The sequence below is a fragment of the Bombina bombina genome, chromosome 1 (assembly GCF_027579735.1).
Source record: "Bombina bombina isolate aBomBom1 chromosome 1, aBomBom1.pri, whole genome shotgun sequence".
In the NCBI taxonomy this organism is placed as follows: domain Eukaryota; kingdom Metazoa; phylum Chordata; class Amphibia; order Anura; family Bombinatoridae; genus Bombina; species Bombina bombina.
Window position 1 is genome coordinate 1320985467 of NC_069499.1, and position 14559 is coordinate 1321000025.

The window sequence follows — 14559 nt, forward strand, 5'->3', positions numbered from 1 at the left end:
TGTTGCAAAACAAGAGGTTAAGTGGATGAGTCTGGCTGGGACATATGACATCGAACTAGGAGGGTGGAAGGTTAATAAATAAATGGGATGGCAAATCTGAAATTTAGTAACCAGTCTTAAAATTATAAAAGGATTTTGGGGAGGCGGAGCTAACTGCGAAAGAGGACAGACACACTCCTCACAAGCTCAGTTGAAAATGGTGTAAACTGGTTATTTTTAGCAGCTTCTAACTAAAATTTAAATATGAGCCTAAACCCTAACAGCATCTGGGACACTGACTACAATTGGAGCAGGTTGGGGGACGCACTTTCCCAGTTCAGATCGAAATTCCTGGACATAGGAATGGGACCAGAGGCCAACACTGCTAGAGTTGAGACTCCAAAACAGTTGGCGGCTTACTGTGCAGGATTGCTACACACCGGAGGGTTGGGTCTCCACTCCGGTGACAACTCGCTTATAGATCCTACTGCAAAGAGCATTGCGCAGAGTGAGTAGCTAGAAAACACACAACATAGGGGAACAACATGGTCATTAACAGACACAACCGCTAAGAGTGGAAAGCGATCTACAGAGGTCCGTGGAGTCGGAAGGTTGTCAAAAGTATAAAGTTTTGCTGGAGAGGAGATTATTGCTAGTGGTCGGATGGAGGAAAGAGAGTGTTTGGCAGGACCCGCCATCTTAAGTCACACACTACACAGCATAAAAATACCGGACCGGCACTAGATCATCAGTCTAAGCTCACATCAGGTCTGAAAAACAGATAAAATCCCTAAACATTGTCTTAATAGCACTCAGATACCCTAAGGTGTGTTTCACATATATAAACATTGAACGATTACATCCCACTACCAGATACAGCTTAATAATAAAAGGGGATGCAGGTTGAATATGAATACAATCTTAACACAAAATAGATAAACTTACTATGACTTTATAAGGCACAACTCTAGAGTCAGTGACCAACAATCAGCAACTTTACCACATAGTTGTGACATGTTCTCTGTCTTGATCCAACATTGCACTTACTGCATAGATTTCAAGGTACAAGCATGAATATATTTGTTGGAGAACACTGCCTCTAACAGACATCATGGCTAAGTCCCCTACTAGGATGTTTACTACTTACTAGAAACTGATCATCGTGGTGCAATCCTAACATGCAAGCACGAGAGTCTGATCTATGGTTATGGATTAATACATATATTAGGGAACAGGAGAAATCAAGTAAACAACACTTGCAAAGTCTGCACTTTCTCAACCCCTATAATACTATTACTACGTTTATTCAGATAAAAGTTCTGATTTGATATAGCAAGATATATACAAGCAAGCTCCTTCTTACATAAACGCATATATTGCTAATCATGAAGGGCAAGAACCAATCTGTCAAGGACTGTCTGACAAAAGCACAAGCAAAGAAAAATGTACAGCAATCAGATATGGCAACAGCTCCAGAGCCGGAAGAGTCAGAAACGGCAATAGGAGGAGGACAAGATGATCAATTTACATCTGTGCCCAGTACCCTTCTTCAACAGATTAAAGAGGTCTTTCAGATGGAATTTAAATCTGCGCTACATGAACTAAAGAATGACATTCTTGGTATTGGTCAGAGAACTACAACCCTGGAAGATAAACTTGATGCAATAATTGAAGAACTACCTATTGTGTAAACTACATTATCAAATCAACAAAGCCGAATAACGCAATTAGAGAGCCAGCTTGAGAAAATAGATCACGAAGATCCAATATTAGGCTAAGAAACCTACCAGAATCTTATGACAAAACTAACAAGGTTCTACTTAAGATACTACATATCCTTCTACCAGACACAGATGAAAAATACCTGCTGATGGATAGAGCTCATAGAGCCCTGACCAAACCTTAGAATCCTAACACACCTAGGGATATCATAATCAAATTCCATTACTATATAACTAAACTGACCGACTGTTTCAAGCTACACGGAAATTACCACATTTTGAATTTGAAGGACATAGACTTCAGTTTTTCACGGATTTATCGCCCATCACTTTAAAAAAGAGAAGAAAGCTGAAACCCATAATAAACTGTGTTACTAAAGGAGCAGCTAAAATACAGATGGCCTTTCCTTTCAGACTTGTATGTATTCATCATAGCACTACATATTCATGAGCTAAAATGGAGGAAGGTTTAGAGATGTTAAAACATCTCCATCTACAGATAGAAGAAATCGCTCCACCAATGCCACAGCGACCTCCAAGGAAGCAAATCCAGTGAATTTAGAACAAGGTTTTCATACTACACATGTAAACATGCAAGACACTACAAGAAATGGCGCTACATCAGCAAAACAGTCTATGGCTTTCGGCTTAATTTCATACAACAGAAAAAGTAGTAGTCTTGAACTGCGAATATGTTTTACTGCTAGTAAATAGGATAAAATGCTATGAATTTTAGTTTTAATTGCATATATATATATATATATATATATATATATATATATATATATATATATATATAGTATCAACAGTTATTCATGACAGCGGCTCAGGTGGAGCGACATTCTATATTATGCCTGGTTAGATGTAATTGGTTTTATATACTAATAGAGTTACATTATTTGCTTATGTATAGAACTAAGTTTACACACCTAGCTTAGACTATTGATAATAACAATTATCACTAAACATACGCACACGTAAGAAGCCTCGAGAAATGGCTCCACATCACCAAAGAAGCCTATGACTTTTTTTTAGCTGAATTACATACCACAGAAAAGGTTAAAAACTCGACCGGCTATAATAAATTACTGTTAGTGAATGGTATAATCTACTATTAATTTCAGTTTAAGGCTTAGACAGCACAAAGCCCTATTACGTTTTGATAGGTTTAGTTGGGTTTTATGTCCCATTTGAGTGTCATTATCAGCCAGTGTAGAGTTAAGTTTATACACCCAGTTTAGATTATAGATACTTATAGGTGTTGAGGGCTCAAGATTAATCAAAGGAACTCTTACTCTATTGCCCTCACCTTAAGCTATTATTAATGATAAATAAGGTTATCTTCTAAACAAATTTGTATACCATCAAGATCCAAATACAGGACAGACCAGATTACAGAAGGCATAACAGAATACAGAAAAGTGAGAACATTACATCCTATCACGAACACTACTGTACCAGATAAGGTAGTAAATGCGATATATTGAGCCAACAAAGAGGTCGCTAACAAATTTAAGATACTTGAGGCCCACCTTGGTTGTTGAGGGAAATTACCAATATAGAATCTTAGATAGAATACATGTAGCCATCAGTTTACGCCGGGGTTAGGTTCCAGAAGGAATGGTTGTAAATCGAAAATGGTGTAAATTTAAACCCAGTTTATAATGGAAGTCAATGGGTGTGAGGGAGTTAGGTTCCAGGCCCCTCTCAAAATTTACATAAGTAACACCTAATACATTATTTTTAAAGCTTTGAAATGAAGACTTTAAATGCTAAACAGCATTATAAACCTAATTAAATAATCACACAACAGACTATCATCAAACTAAGTTTAATGAACAAAAACATTTTTTTACTTGCATTTTTCTGCAAACAGTTCTCTGCATTGTTAGCATGATAGATAATATTGGGTATGCAACTATTCTATGCATTTCAATATGGAGTGATTAAGCAGTTAGGCACCCTCACCTCAAGCAGCTGGGCAGGAAGATAATAGGGAAGAGGCTGCTAGATCTTGCTCCTTTGAAAGCTGCTCGATAGCTAATGTCTGTTTTGTGTACACAGATTAATTTCAGTCTGCTAAGTTTACATAACTTTGCTGCAACACAAGCGGACAGCTCCACCTACCGGCTATTTTAATTAGTGCACTGCTTTTCAATAGCAGTCACATGACTGGAAAAAAAAGATGTTATTCTGAAACGGCACAAATTGAACCGGCGTAAATTGAGGGCCACCTGTATTCCTATTTCCTAATGGTATGAGGTCATAAAGATTCACTCCTTTGGGTAGGCAAGTAGCAACCTTACATACTGGGAAATATTTATATTTACCAAAAGTAGTACTGTCATATATAGTTATTAGATAAGCTAGTTGAGATAAAAAAAGAACAATAAAAAAAAATTTGATTGACTAGTTGTTTGGAAAAAAGTTTTGTCCTTGATCAGATGCTCACTACAAATATCTTAGTTTAAAATAGATTAGTTTTCAGATGCAAGATTAAGGAACGGATTATTACACATATTGTGTTTGCACCAAGAGATCAGTTTATTGACCTATAAAATGTTTGGGTATTATTTACAGATACTCCTATTTCATATTGTTGTTTACTATCCTAACATATCTTTTCTATTTCTAGTACTTTTTTCCCTACATCAGGTCACTCGTGGTTGCCACTCCAAGATGCTATGCAAAAGCTTTACAAGGTGTCAGATGCTCCGTAGGATTTCTTCAAATAAAGTTGATTTTCATATACACATAATACAGGCACACTTACAAACACTAATATGTTGTTAAAAATAATATCACATAATGTAAGAGGGCTACATTCCCACATAAAAAGAAAAAAAGCTATTGCGGAATATAAGGCTAGTAAAGCTCATATCATCATGCTACAGGAAACAAACTTTACATCTACTCATACTCCCAAATATTGGGATGCTGCTTTCCCGATCCAATAACATGCACTTAGCCAAAAGAAAAAGGGAGGGGTTTCCATCATATTACATTCGGCTCTCCATTTTAAAGAAGAGGAAGTGATAAGGGACTCAGAAGACAGATATCTTATTATACGAGGAAATATACAAGGGAACTAAGTGTTTCTAGGTAATTTATAGGCCCCAAATGAAAACCAGGACAGATTTATAAAATAAGCAAGTTGCTAACCTCGTTGAAAAAATATTAAATATTGGCAGGATATTTCAAGCTGACAGTTACTGACCAGATAGATGGATCACCCGCTTCAACTTCCCCTGCTAAAAAGATATTGAGTTATTTTATTCTAGATAATAATCTTATTGATAGTTGGCGGATATGTAATAGAAAAGTCAAAGATTTTACGTATTACTCTGCAGCACATAATTCTTATTCCAGGATCGACTATATTTTTATTAGCCAGATATTATGTACACTATAAATACTGCAATAACACAAACTACATGGTCTAATCATTCAATAGTTGAGATCTCTCTGATAGGTTTTTTTGACCCTTCTCAGACTAGGTCCTGGACCCTAGACCCATTCTTGTTACGAAACGAAATAGTTTGCCAAAAACTTATAAAACACATTAGAGATTTTTGGACTATTAAATAAGATTCCACAGATAACCCCCTTTATGAGTGGGGAGCATTTAAGGCCTACCTAAAAGGTATACTAATTGAAAAGAAAGCAGCCATCAATAAACATAAGAATAACTTAATTAACCCCTTAGTGACAAGACCACCTTCCATTTGTTGACCATTTGGGACCAAGGCTATTTTAACATTTCCGCAGTGTTTGCGTTTAGCTGTAATTTTCCTCTTACAAATTTACTGTACCCACACAAAATATATATGTTTTTTCTCACCATTAAATGGATTTTCTAAAGATACTATTATTTTTATCATATCTTATAATTTACTATAATTTGTTTTATAAAATATGATGAAAAAATAGAAACACACACTTTAACTTCGACCCCCAAAATCTGTTACACATCTACAACCACCAAACAACACCCATGCTAAATAGTTTCTAATTTTTGTCCTGAGTTTAGAAATACCCAATACAGGTGGCCCTCGGTTTACAACGGTTCAATTTACACCGTTTCAGAACAACAACTTTTTTTTCCAGTCATGTGACTGGTATTGAAAAGCATTGAGAAGCAGTGCATTGATTAAAATAGCCAGTAGGTGGAGCTGCCCGCTTGTGTTGCAGCAAAGCCAAGCAAGCTGATATTAATCAGTTTAACCAGACCTGAGCTATCAAGCAGATTTCAAAGGAACAAGATCTTCTTGTCTATAAATCAGTTCAGATTGGAATGCATAGAAAGAACTGTTTGCAGAAAAATGCAAGTGAAGTCTGTGTTGTGTGATTATTTTATTAGGTTTATAATGCTGCTTAGCAAATGTTTTTGTTCATTTAACTTAGTTTAATGATATATTCTGTGTTATGTGTTATTTTATTAGGCTTATAATGCTGTTTAGCATTTAAAGTCTTTATTTCAAAGCTTTAAAAATAATGTATTAGGTGTTACTTATGACAATTTTGAGAGGGACCAGGAACCTAACTCCCTCACTTTCCAATGACTTACATTATAAACTGGGTTTCAATTTACAATGGTTTCGATTTACAACCATTCCTTCTGGAACCTAACCCCGGCGTAAACTGAGGGCTACCTGTATTTACATGTTCTTTACAAGTTATACAGGGAGTGCAGAATTATTAGGCAAATTAGTATTTTGACCACATCATCCTCTTTATGCATGTTGTCTTACTCCAAGCTGTATAGGCTCGAAAGCCTACTACCAATTAAGCATATTAGGTGATGTGCATCTCTGTAATGAGAAGGGGTGTGGTCTAATGACATCAACACCCTATATCAGGTGTGCATAATTATTAGGCAACTTCCTTTCCTTTGGCAAAATGGGTCAAAAGAAGGACTTGACAGGCTCAGAAAAGTCAAAAATAGTGAGATATCTTGCAGAGGGATGCAGCACTCTTAAAATTGCAAAGCTTCTGAAGCGTGATCATCGAACAATCAAGTGTTTCATTCAACATAGTCAACAGGGTCGCAAGAAGCGTGTGGAAAAACCAAGGCGCAAAATAACTGCCCATGAACTGAGAAAAGTCAAGCGTGCAGCTGCCAAGATGCCACTTGCCACCAGTTTGGCCATATTTCAGAGCTGCAACATCACTGGAGTGCCCAAAAGCACAAGGTGTGCAATACTCAGAGACATGGCCAAGGTAAGACGAAGAGAAGGCTGAAAGACGACCACCACTGAACAAGACACACAAGCTGAAACGTCAAGACTGGGCCAAGAAATATCTCAAGACTGATTTTTCTAAGGTTTTATGGACTGATGAAATGAGAGTGAGTCTTGATGGGCCAGATGGATGGGCCCGTGGCTGGATTGGTAAAGGGCAGAGAGCTCCAGTCCGACTCAGATGCCAGCAAGGTGGAGGTGGAGTACTGGTTTGGGCTGGTATCATCAAAGATGAGCTTGTGGGGCCTTTTCGGGTTGAGGATGGAGTCAAGCTCAACTCCCAGTCCTACTGCCAGTTTCTGGAAGACACCTTCTTCAAGCAGTGGTACAGGAAGAAGTCTGCATCCTTCAAGAAAAACATGATTTTCATGCAGGACAATGCTCCATCACACGCGTCCAAGTACTCCACAGCGTGGCTGGCAAGAAAGGGTATAAAAGAAGAAAATCTAATGACATGGCCTCCTTGTTCACCTGATCTGAACCCCATTGAGAACCTGTGGTCCATCATCAAATGTGAGATTTACAAGGAGGGAAAACAGTACACCTCTCTGAACAGTGTCTGGGAGGCTGTGGTTGCTGCTGCACGCAATGTTGATGGTGAACAGATCAAAACACTGACAGAATCCATGGATGACAGGCTTTTGAGTGTCCTTGCAAAGAAAGGTGGCTATATTGGTCACTGATTTGTTTTGTTTTTGAATGTCAGAAATGTATATTTGTGAATGTTGAGATGTTATATTGGTTTCACTGGTAAAAATAAATAATTGAAATGGGTATATATTTGTTTTTTGTTAAGTTGCCTAATAATTATGCACAGTAATAGTCACCTGCACACACAGATATCCCCCTAAAATAGCTATAACTAAAAACAAACTAAAAACTACTTCCAAAACTATTCAGCTTTGATATTAATGAGTTTTTTGGGTTCATTGAGAACATTGTTGTTGTTAAATAATAAAATTAATCCTCAAAAATACAACTTGCCTAATAATTCTGCACTCCCTGTAGGGCAATTAGTACAAATAGCACTTTGCTATTTCCAAACCATTTTTTCCCCAAAATTAGTGTTACATTGGAACACTGATATCTGTCAGGAAACCCTGAATAACCCTTCACATGTATATATTTAAAAAAAAACACGTTCACTTTTTCACAAACTTTAGGTTTCTCACTGAAATTATTTACAAACGGCTAGTGCAATTGTGTCACAAATGGTTGTAAATGCTTCTTTGGGATCCCCTTTGTTCAGAAATAGCAGACATTTATGGCTTTGGCATTACTTTTTGGTAATTAGAAGGATGCTAAATGCCTCTGCGCACCACACGTGTATTATGCCCAGCAGTGAAGGGGTTAATTAGGTAGGTTGTAGGGTTAAATTTAGCTTTAGTGTAGTAGACAACCCAAAGTATTGATCTAGGCCCATTTTGGAATATTTCATGCCACTATTTCACCGCCAAATGCGAACAAATAAAAAAAATAGTTCCCTTTATCACAATTTAAGGTTTCTCACTGAAATTATTTACAAACAGTTAGAGCAATCATGGCACAAATGTTTGTAAATGCTTCTCTGGGATCCCCTTTTTGTTCAGAAATAGCAGACATATATGGCTTAGGCATTGCTTTTTAGTAATTAGAAGGCTGCAAAATGCTGCTGCGCACCACACTTGTATTATGCCCAGCAGTGAAGGGGTTAATTAGGTACCTTGTAGGGTTAATTTTAGCTTTAGTGTAGAGATCTGCCTCCCACCTGACACATCCCAACCCCCCCCCCCCCCCAAAACAGCTCTCTAACCCTCCCCCCTCTACCTAGTTGCCACCATATTGGGTACTGGCAGCTGTCTGCCAGTACCAAGTTTGCTGAAAAAAAAAAAAAAATTATGCTTACCTGATAAATTTCTTTCTTTTGCGATGTACCAAGTCCACGGATTCATCCTAACTTGTGGGATATTGTCCTTCCTGACAGGAATTAGCAAAGAGAACACCACAGTAGAGCTGTCTATATAGCTCCCCCCTTAACTCCACCCCCCAGTCATTCGACTGAAGGCCAAGGAAGAAAAGGAGAAACTATAAGGTGCAGAGGTGACTGAAGTTTACATAAAAAAAACATAATTTATGCTAGCCTGATAAATTTATTTCTCTTGTGGTGTATCCAGTCCACGGATCATCCATTACTTGTGGGATATTCTCCTTCCCAACAGGAAGTTGCAAGAGGATCACCCACAGCAGAGCTTCTATATAGCTCCTCCCCTAACTGCCATATCCAGTCATTCGACCGAAGACAAGCAGAGAAAGGAGAAACCATAGGGTGCAGTGGTGACTGTAGTTTAAAATTAAAAAATACCTGCCTTAAAATGACAGGGCGGGCCGTGGACTGGATACACCACAAGAGAAATAAATTTATCAGGTAAGCATAAATTATGTTTTCTCTTGTAAGGTGTATCCAGTCCACGGATCATCCATTACTTGTGGGATACCAATACCAAAGCTAAAGTACACGGATGAAGGGAGGGACAAGGCAGGTACTTAAACGGAAGGTACCACTGCCTGTAAAACCTTTCTCCCAAAAATAGCCTCCGAAGAAGCAAAAGTATCAAATTTATAGAATTTTGAAAAGGTATGAAGCGAAAACCAAGTCGCCGCCTTGCAAATCTGTTCAACAGAAGCCTCATTTTTAAAGGCCCATGTGGAAGCCACAGCTCTAGTAGAATGAGCTGTAATCCTTTCAGGAGGCTGCTGGCCAGCAGTCTCATAAGCTAAGCGTATTATACTCCTTAGCCAAAAATAAAGAGAAGTTGCCGAAGCCTTTTGGCCTCTCCTCTGTCCAGAGTAGACAACAAACAAAGCAGACGTTTGACGAAAATCTTTAGTAGCTTGTAAATAATACTTTAAAGCACGAACCACGTCAAGATTGTGTAATAGACGTTCCTTCTTTGAAGAAGGATTAGGACACAATGAAGGAACAACAATCTCCTGATTGATATTCTTATTAGATACCACCTTAGGTAAAAACCCAGGTTTGGTACGCAGAACTACCTTATCTGCATGGAAGATCAGATAAGGAGAATGATATTGTAAGGCAGACAACTCGGAAACTCTACGAGCCAAGGAAATAGCTACCAAAAAAATAACTTTCCAAGATAAAAGTTTGATATCTATGGAATGAAGAGGTTCAAACGGAACCCCCTGAAGAACTTTAAGAACCAAATTTAAGCTCCAAGGTGGAGCAACAGGTTTAAACACATGCTTGATTCTAACTAAAGCCTGACAAAATGCCTGAACGTCTGGAACATCCGCCAGACGCTTGTGCAAAAGAATAGACAGAGCAGAAATATGTGCCTTTAAGGAACTAGCTGACAATCCTTTCTCCAATCCTTCTTGGAGAAAAGATAATATCCTGGAAATCCTGACCTTACTCCATGAGTAGCCCTTGGATTCACACCAATAAAGATATTTACGCCATATCTTATGATAGATTTTCCTGGTGACAGGCTTTCGAGCCTGAATTAAGGTGTCAATGACTGACTCGGAGAAACCACGCTTTGATAAAATCAAGCGTTCAATCTCCAGGCAGTCAGCCTCAGAGAAATTAGATTTGGATGGTTTGAAAGAAGACCTTGAAGTAGAAGGTCCTGTCTCAGCGGCCAGAGTCATGGTGGAAAGGATGAACTGTCCACCAGATCTGCATACCAAGTCCTGCGTAGCCACGCAGGTGCAATCAAGATCACCGATGCTCTCTCCTGCTTGATATTGGCAATCAGACGAGGGAGCAGAGGAAACGGTGGAAAACAGGATTTATGCTTACCCTGATAAATTACTTTCTCTCCAACTCGGTGTAGCGGTCACGGCGTCATCTTACTTGCTGGGAATATCTCCTCCCCCAACAGGAAATGGCAAAGAGTCCCAGCAAAGATGGCCATATAGTCCCTCCTAGGCTCGCCCACCCATGCTTTTAAGCCAAAAGGAAAGAGAGGTTAGAAGTTGCTTTTGACCTCTCCTTTTACCAGAATAGACGACAAACAGAGAAGATGTTTGTCTGAACTCTTTTGTAGCTTCTAAGTAGAATTTTAGAGCAGACGACTACATCTAAATTGTGTAGCAAACGTTCCTTCTTTTGAAACTGGTTCGGACACAAAGAAGGTACAACTATCTCCTGGGGTTAATATTCTTGTTGGAAACCATACCTTAGGAAGAAAAACCAGGCTTAGTACGCAAAACAAACCTTATCTGAATGGAACACCAGATAGGGCGGAGTACACTGCAGAGCAGATAACTCTGAAACTCTTCCTAGCAGAAGAAATAGCAACCAAAAACAAACTTTCCAGATAATAACTTAATATCTATGGAATTAGAGGTTCAACCGAACCCCTTGAAGAACTGAAAGAACTAGATTTAGACCTCCAGGGAGGAGTCAAAGTCTGTAAACAGCTTGATCCTAACCAGAGCCTGAACAAATGCTTGAAACATCTGGCACAGCTGCCAGTCGTTTGTGTAGTACAGACAGATAAAGCAGAATCTGTCCCTTTAGAGAACTCGCAGATAATCCTTTATCCAAACCTTCTTGCAGAAAGGAACGATCTTACGGAATTTTTATCTTATTCATGGGAATTCTTTGGATTCACACCAACAGATATATCTTTTCATATTTTATGGTAAATCTTTCTAGTTACCTGTTTTCTGGCCTGAACCAGAGTATCTATCACAGAATCTGAAACCCACGCTTTGATAGAATCAAGCGTTCAATCTCCAGCCGTCAGCTGGAGGGAGACCAGATTTGGATGTTTCGAATGGACCCTGAACAAGTAAGGTCCTATCTCAAAGGTAGCTTCCGATGGTGGAACCGATGACATATTCACCAGGTCTGCATACCAAGTCCTGCGTGGGCACGCAGGAGCTATCAAGATCACCGAGACCCTCTCCTGTTTGATCCTGGAGCTACCAGCCTGGGAATGAGAGGAAACGGTGGATGGAAACACATAAGCTAGGTTGAAGGTCCAAGGTGCTACTAGTGCATCCACTAGCGTCGCCTTGGGATCCCCTGGATCTGGACCCGTAGCAAGGAACCTTGAAGTTCTGACGAGACGCCATCAGATCCATGTCTGGAATGCCCCCATAATTGAGTCAACTGGGGGCAAAGATCTCCGGGTGGAGTTCCCACTCCCCGGATTGAATGTCTGACGACTCAGCTAATCGCCTTCCCAGTTTTCCACACCTGGGATGTGGATCGCAGATAGATGGCAGGAGTGATCCTCCGCCCATTGTATTATTTTGGTCACTTCTTTCATCGCCAGGGAACTCCTTGTTCCCCCACCTGATGATTGATATACGCAACAGTCCGTCATGTTTGTCTGATTGGAATCTTATGAATCTGGCCTTTGCAAGCTGAGGCCAAGCCCTGAGAGCATTGAATATCGCTCTTAGTTCCAGAATGTTTATGGGGAGAAGAGACTCTTCCCAAGACCATAGTCCCTGAGCTTTCCAGGGATTCCCAGACCGCGCCCCAGCCCACTAGACTGGCGTCGGTAGTGACAATGACCCACTCTGGTCTGCGGAAGCTCATTCCCTGGATAGATGGTCCAGGGTCAGCCACCAACTGAGTGAATCTCTGGTCCTCTGATCTACTTGATCACTGGAGACCAAGTCTGTATAGTCCCCTTCCACTGTTTGAGCATGCACAGTTGTAATGGCCTTAGATGAATTCGTGCAAAAGGAACTATGTCCATTGCTGCAACCATCAACCTACTACTTCCATGCACTGAGCTATGGAAGGACGTGGAACAGAGTGAAGAACTTGACAAGTGCTTAGAAGTTTTGACTTTCTGACATCTGTCAGAAAAATCCCTCATTTCTTAAGGAATCTATTATTGTTCCCAAGAAGGGAACTCTTGTTGACGGAGACAGAGAACTTTTTACTATGATCACCTTCCCATCCGTGAGTATCTGAGAAAGGACCAGAACGATGTCTGTATGAGCCTTTGCTCTTGAAAGGGACGGACGCTTGTATTAGAATGTTGTCCAAGTACGGTACTACTCGCAATGCCCCTCGGTCTTAGAACCGCTAGAAGGGACCCGAGTACCTTTGTGAAAATCCTTGGAGCAGTGGCTAACCCGAATGGGAGGGCCACAAACTGTAATGTTTGTCCAGAAAGGCGAACCTTAGGACTGATGATGTTCTTTGTGGATAGGAAGTATGTAGGTACGCATCCTTTAGATCCACGGTAGTCCATAAATTGACCCTTCCTGGATAGTGGGTAGAATCGTTCGAATGGTTTCATTTTTGAACGATGGTACCCCTGAGAAATTTGTTTAGGATCTTTAAATCCAGAATTGGTCTGAAGGTTCCCTCTTTTTTGGGAACTACGAAACAGATTTGAGTAAAATCCCATTCCTTGTTCCCGTCATTGGAACCGGGTGTATCACTCCCATCTTTAAACAGGTCTTCTACACAATGGTAAAACGCCTGTCTCTTTATTTGGTTTAAGGATAAGTGAGACATGTGGGAACCTTCCCCCTTGGGGGTAGTTCCCTGAATTCCAGAAGATAACCCTGTAGAGACTATTTCTAGTGATCAGGGATCCTGAACATCTCTTGCCCAAGCCTGAGCAAAGAGAGAGAGTCTGCCCCCTACTAGATCCGGGTCCCGGATCGGGGCTACTCCTTCATGCTGTTTTTTGTAGCAAGCAGCAGGCTTCTTGGCTGCTTACCCTTGTTCCAGCCTTGCATAGGTTTCCAGGCTGGTTTGGGCGTGTGAGGCATTACCCTCATTGCTTAGAGGATGCAGAATTAGAGGCCGGTCCGTTCCTGAAATTTCGGAAATGAACGAAAATTAGACTTATCTTGGCCTTGAAAGGCCTATCTTGTGGAAGGGCGTGGCCCTTTCCCCCAGTGATGTCTGAGTAATCTCTTTCAATTCTGGCCCAAAGAGAGTTTTACCTTTGAACAGGGATGTTTAAGCAATTTTGTCTTGATGATACATCCGCTGACCAAGACTTTAGCCAAAGCCGCTCTGCGCGCCACAATTGCAAACCCTGAATTTTTCGCCGCTAATCTAGCTAATTGCAAAGCGGCATCTAAAATAAAAGAGTTAGCCCAACTTGAGTGGCGTGAAATCTGTCCATAACCTCCTCATATGGAGTCTCCTCTACTGAGCGACTTTTCTAGTTCCTCAAACCAGAACCACGCTGCTGTAGTGACAGGAACAATGCACGCAATGGGTTGTAGAATGGTAACCTTGCTGTACAAAAATCTTTTTAAGCAAACCTTCAATTTTTTTATCCATAGGATCTTTGAAAGCACAATTATCCTCGATAGGAATAGTAGTTCGCTGTTTAGCAGTAGAAAACTGCCCCTCGAACCTTAGAACTGTCTGCCATAAGTCCTTTCTGGGGTCGACCATAGGAAATAATTTCTTAAATATAGGGGGGGGGAACAAAGGTATGCCGGGGCTTGTCCCACCTCCTTATTCACTATGTCCGCCACCCGCTTGGGTATAGGGAAAAGCGTCGGGTGTGCACCGGAACCTCTAGAAACTTGTCCATCTTGCATAATTTCTCTGGATATGACCAAGTTGTCACAATCATCCAAGTAGTAGACATAACACCTCCTTAAGCAGTGCGCGGAGA

At 40.2% G+C, this 14559-nt stretch overlaps 1 protein-coding gene across 1 annotated transcript in view; it reads right to left on the reverse strand.

The window, feature by feature from the left end:
* VPS35 (VPS35 retromer complex component) overlaps positions 1-14559 on the reverse strand; it is a 588646-nt gene that overhangs the window by 341079 nt on the left and 233008 nt on the right. The window lies entirely within an intron of this gene.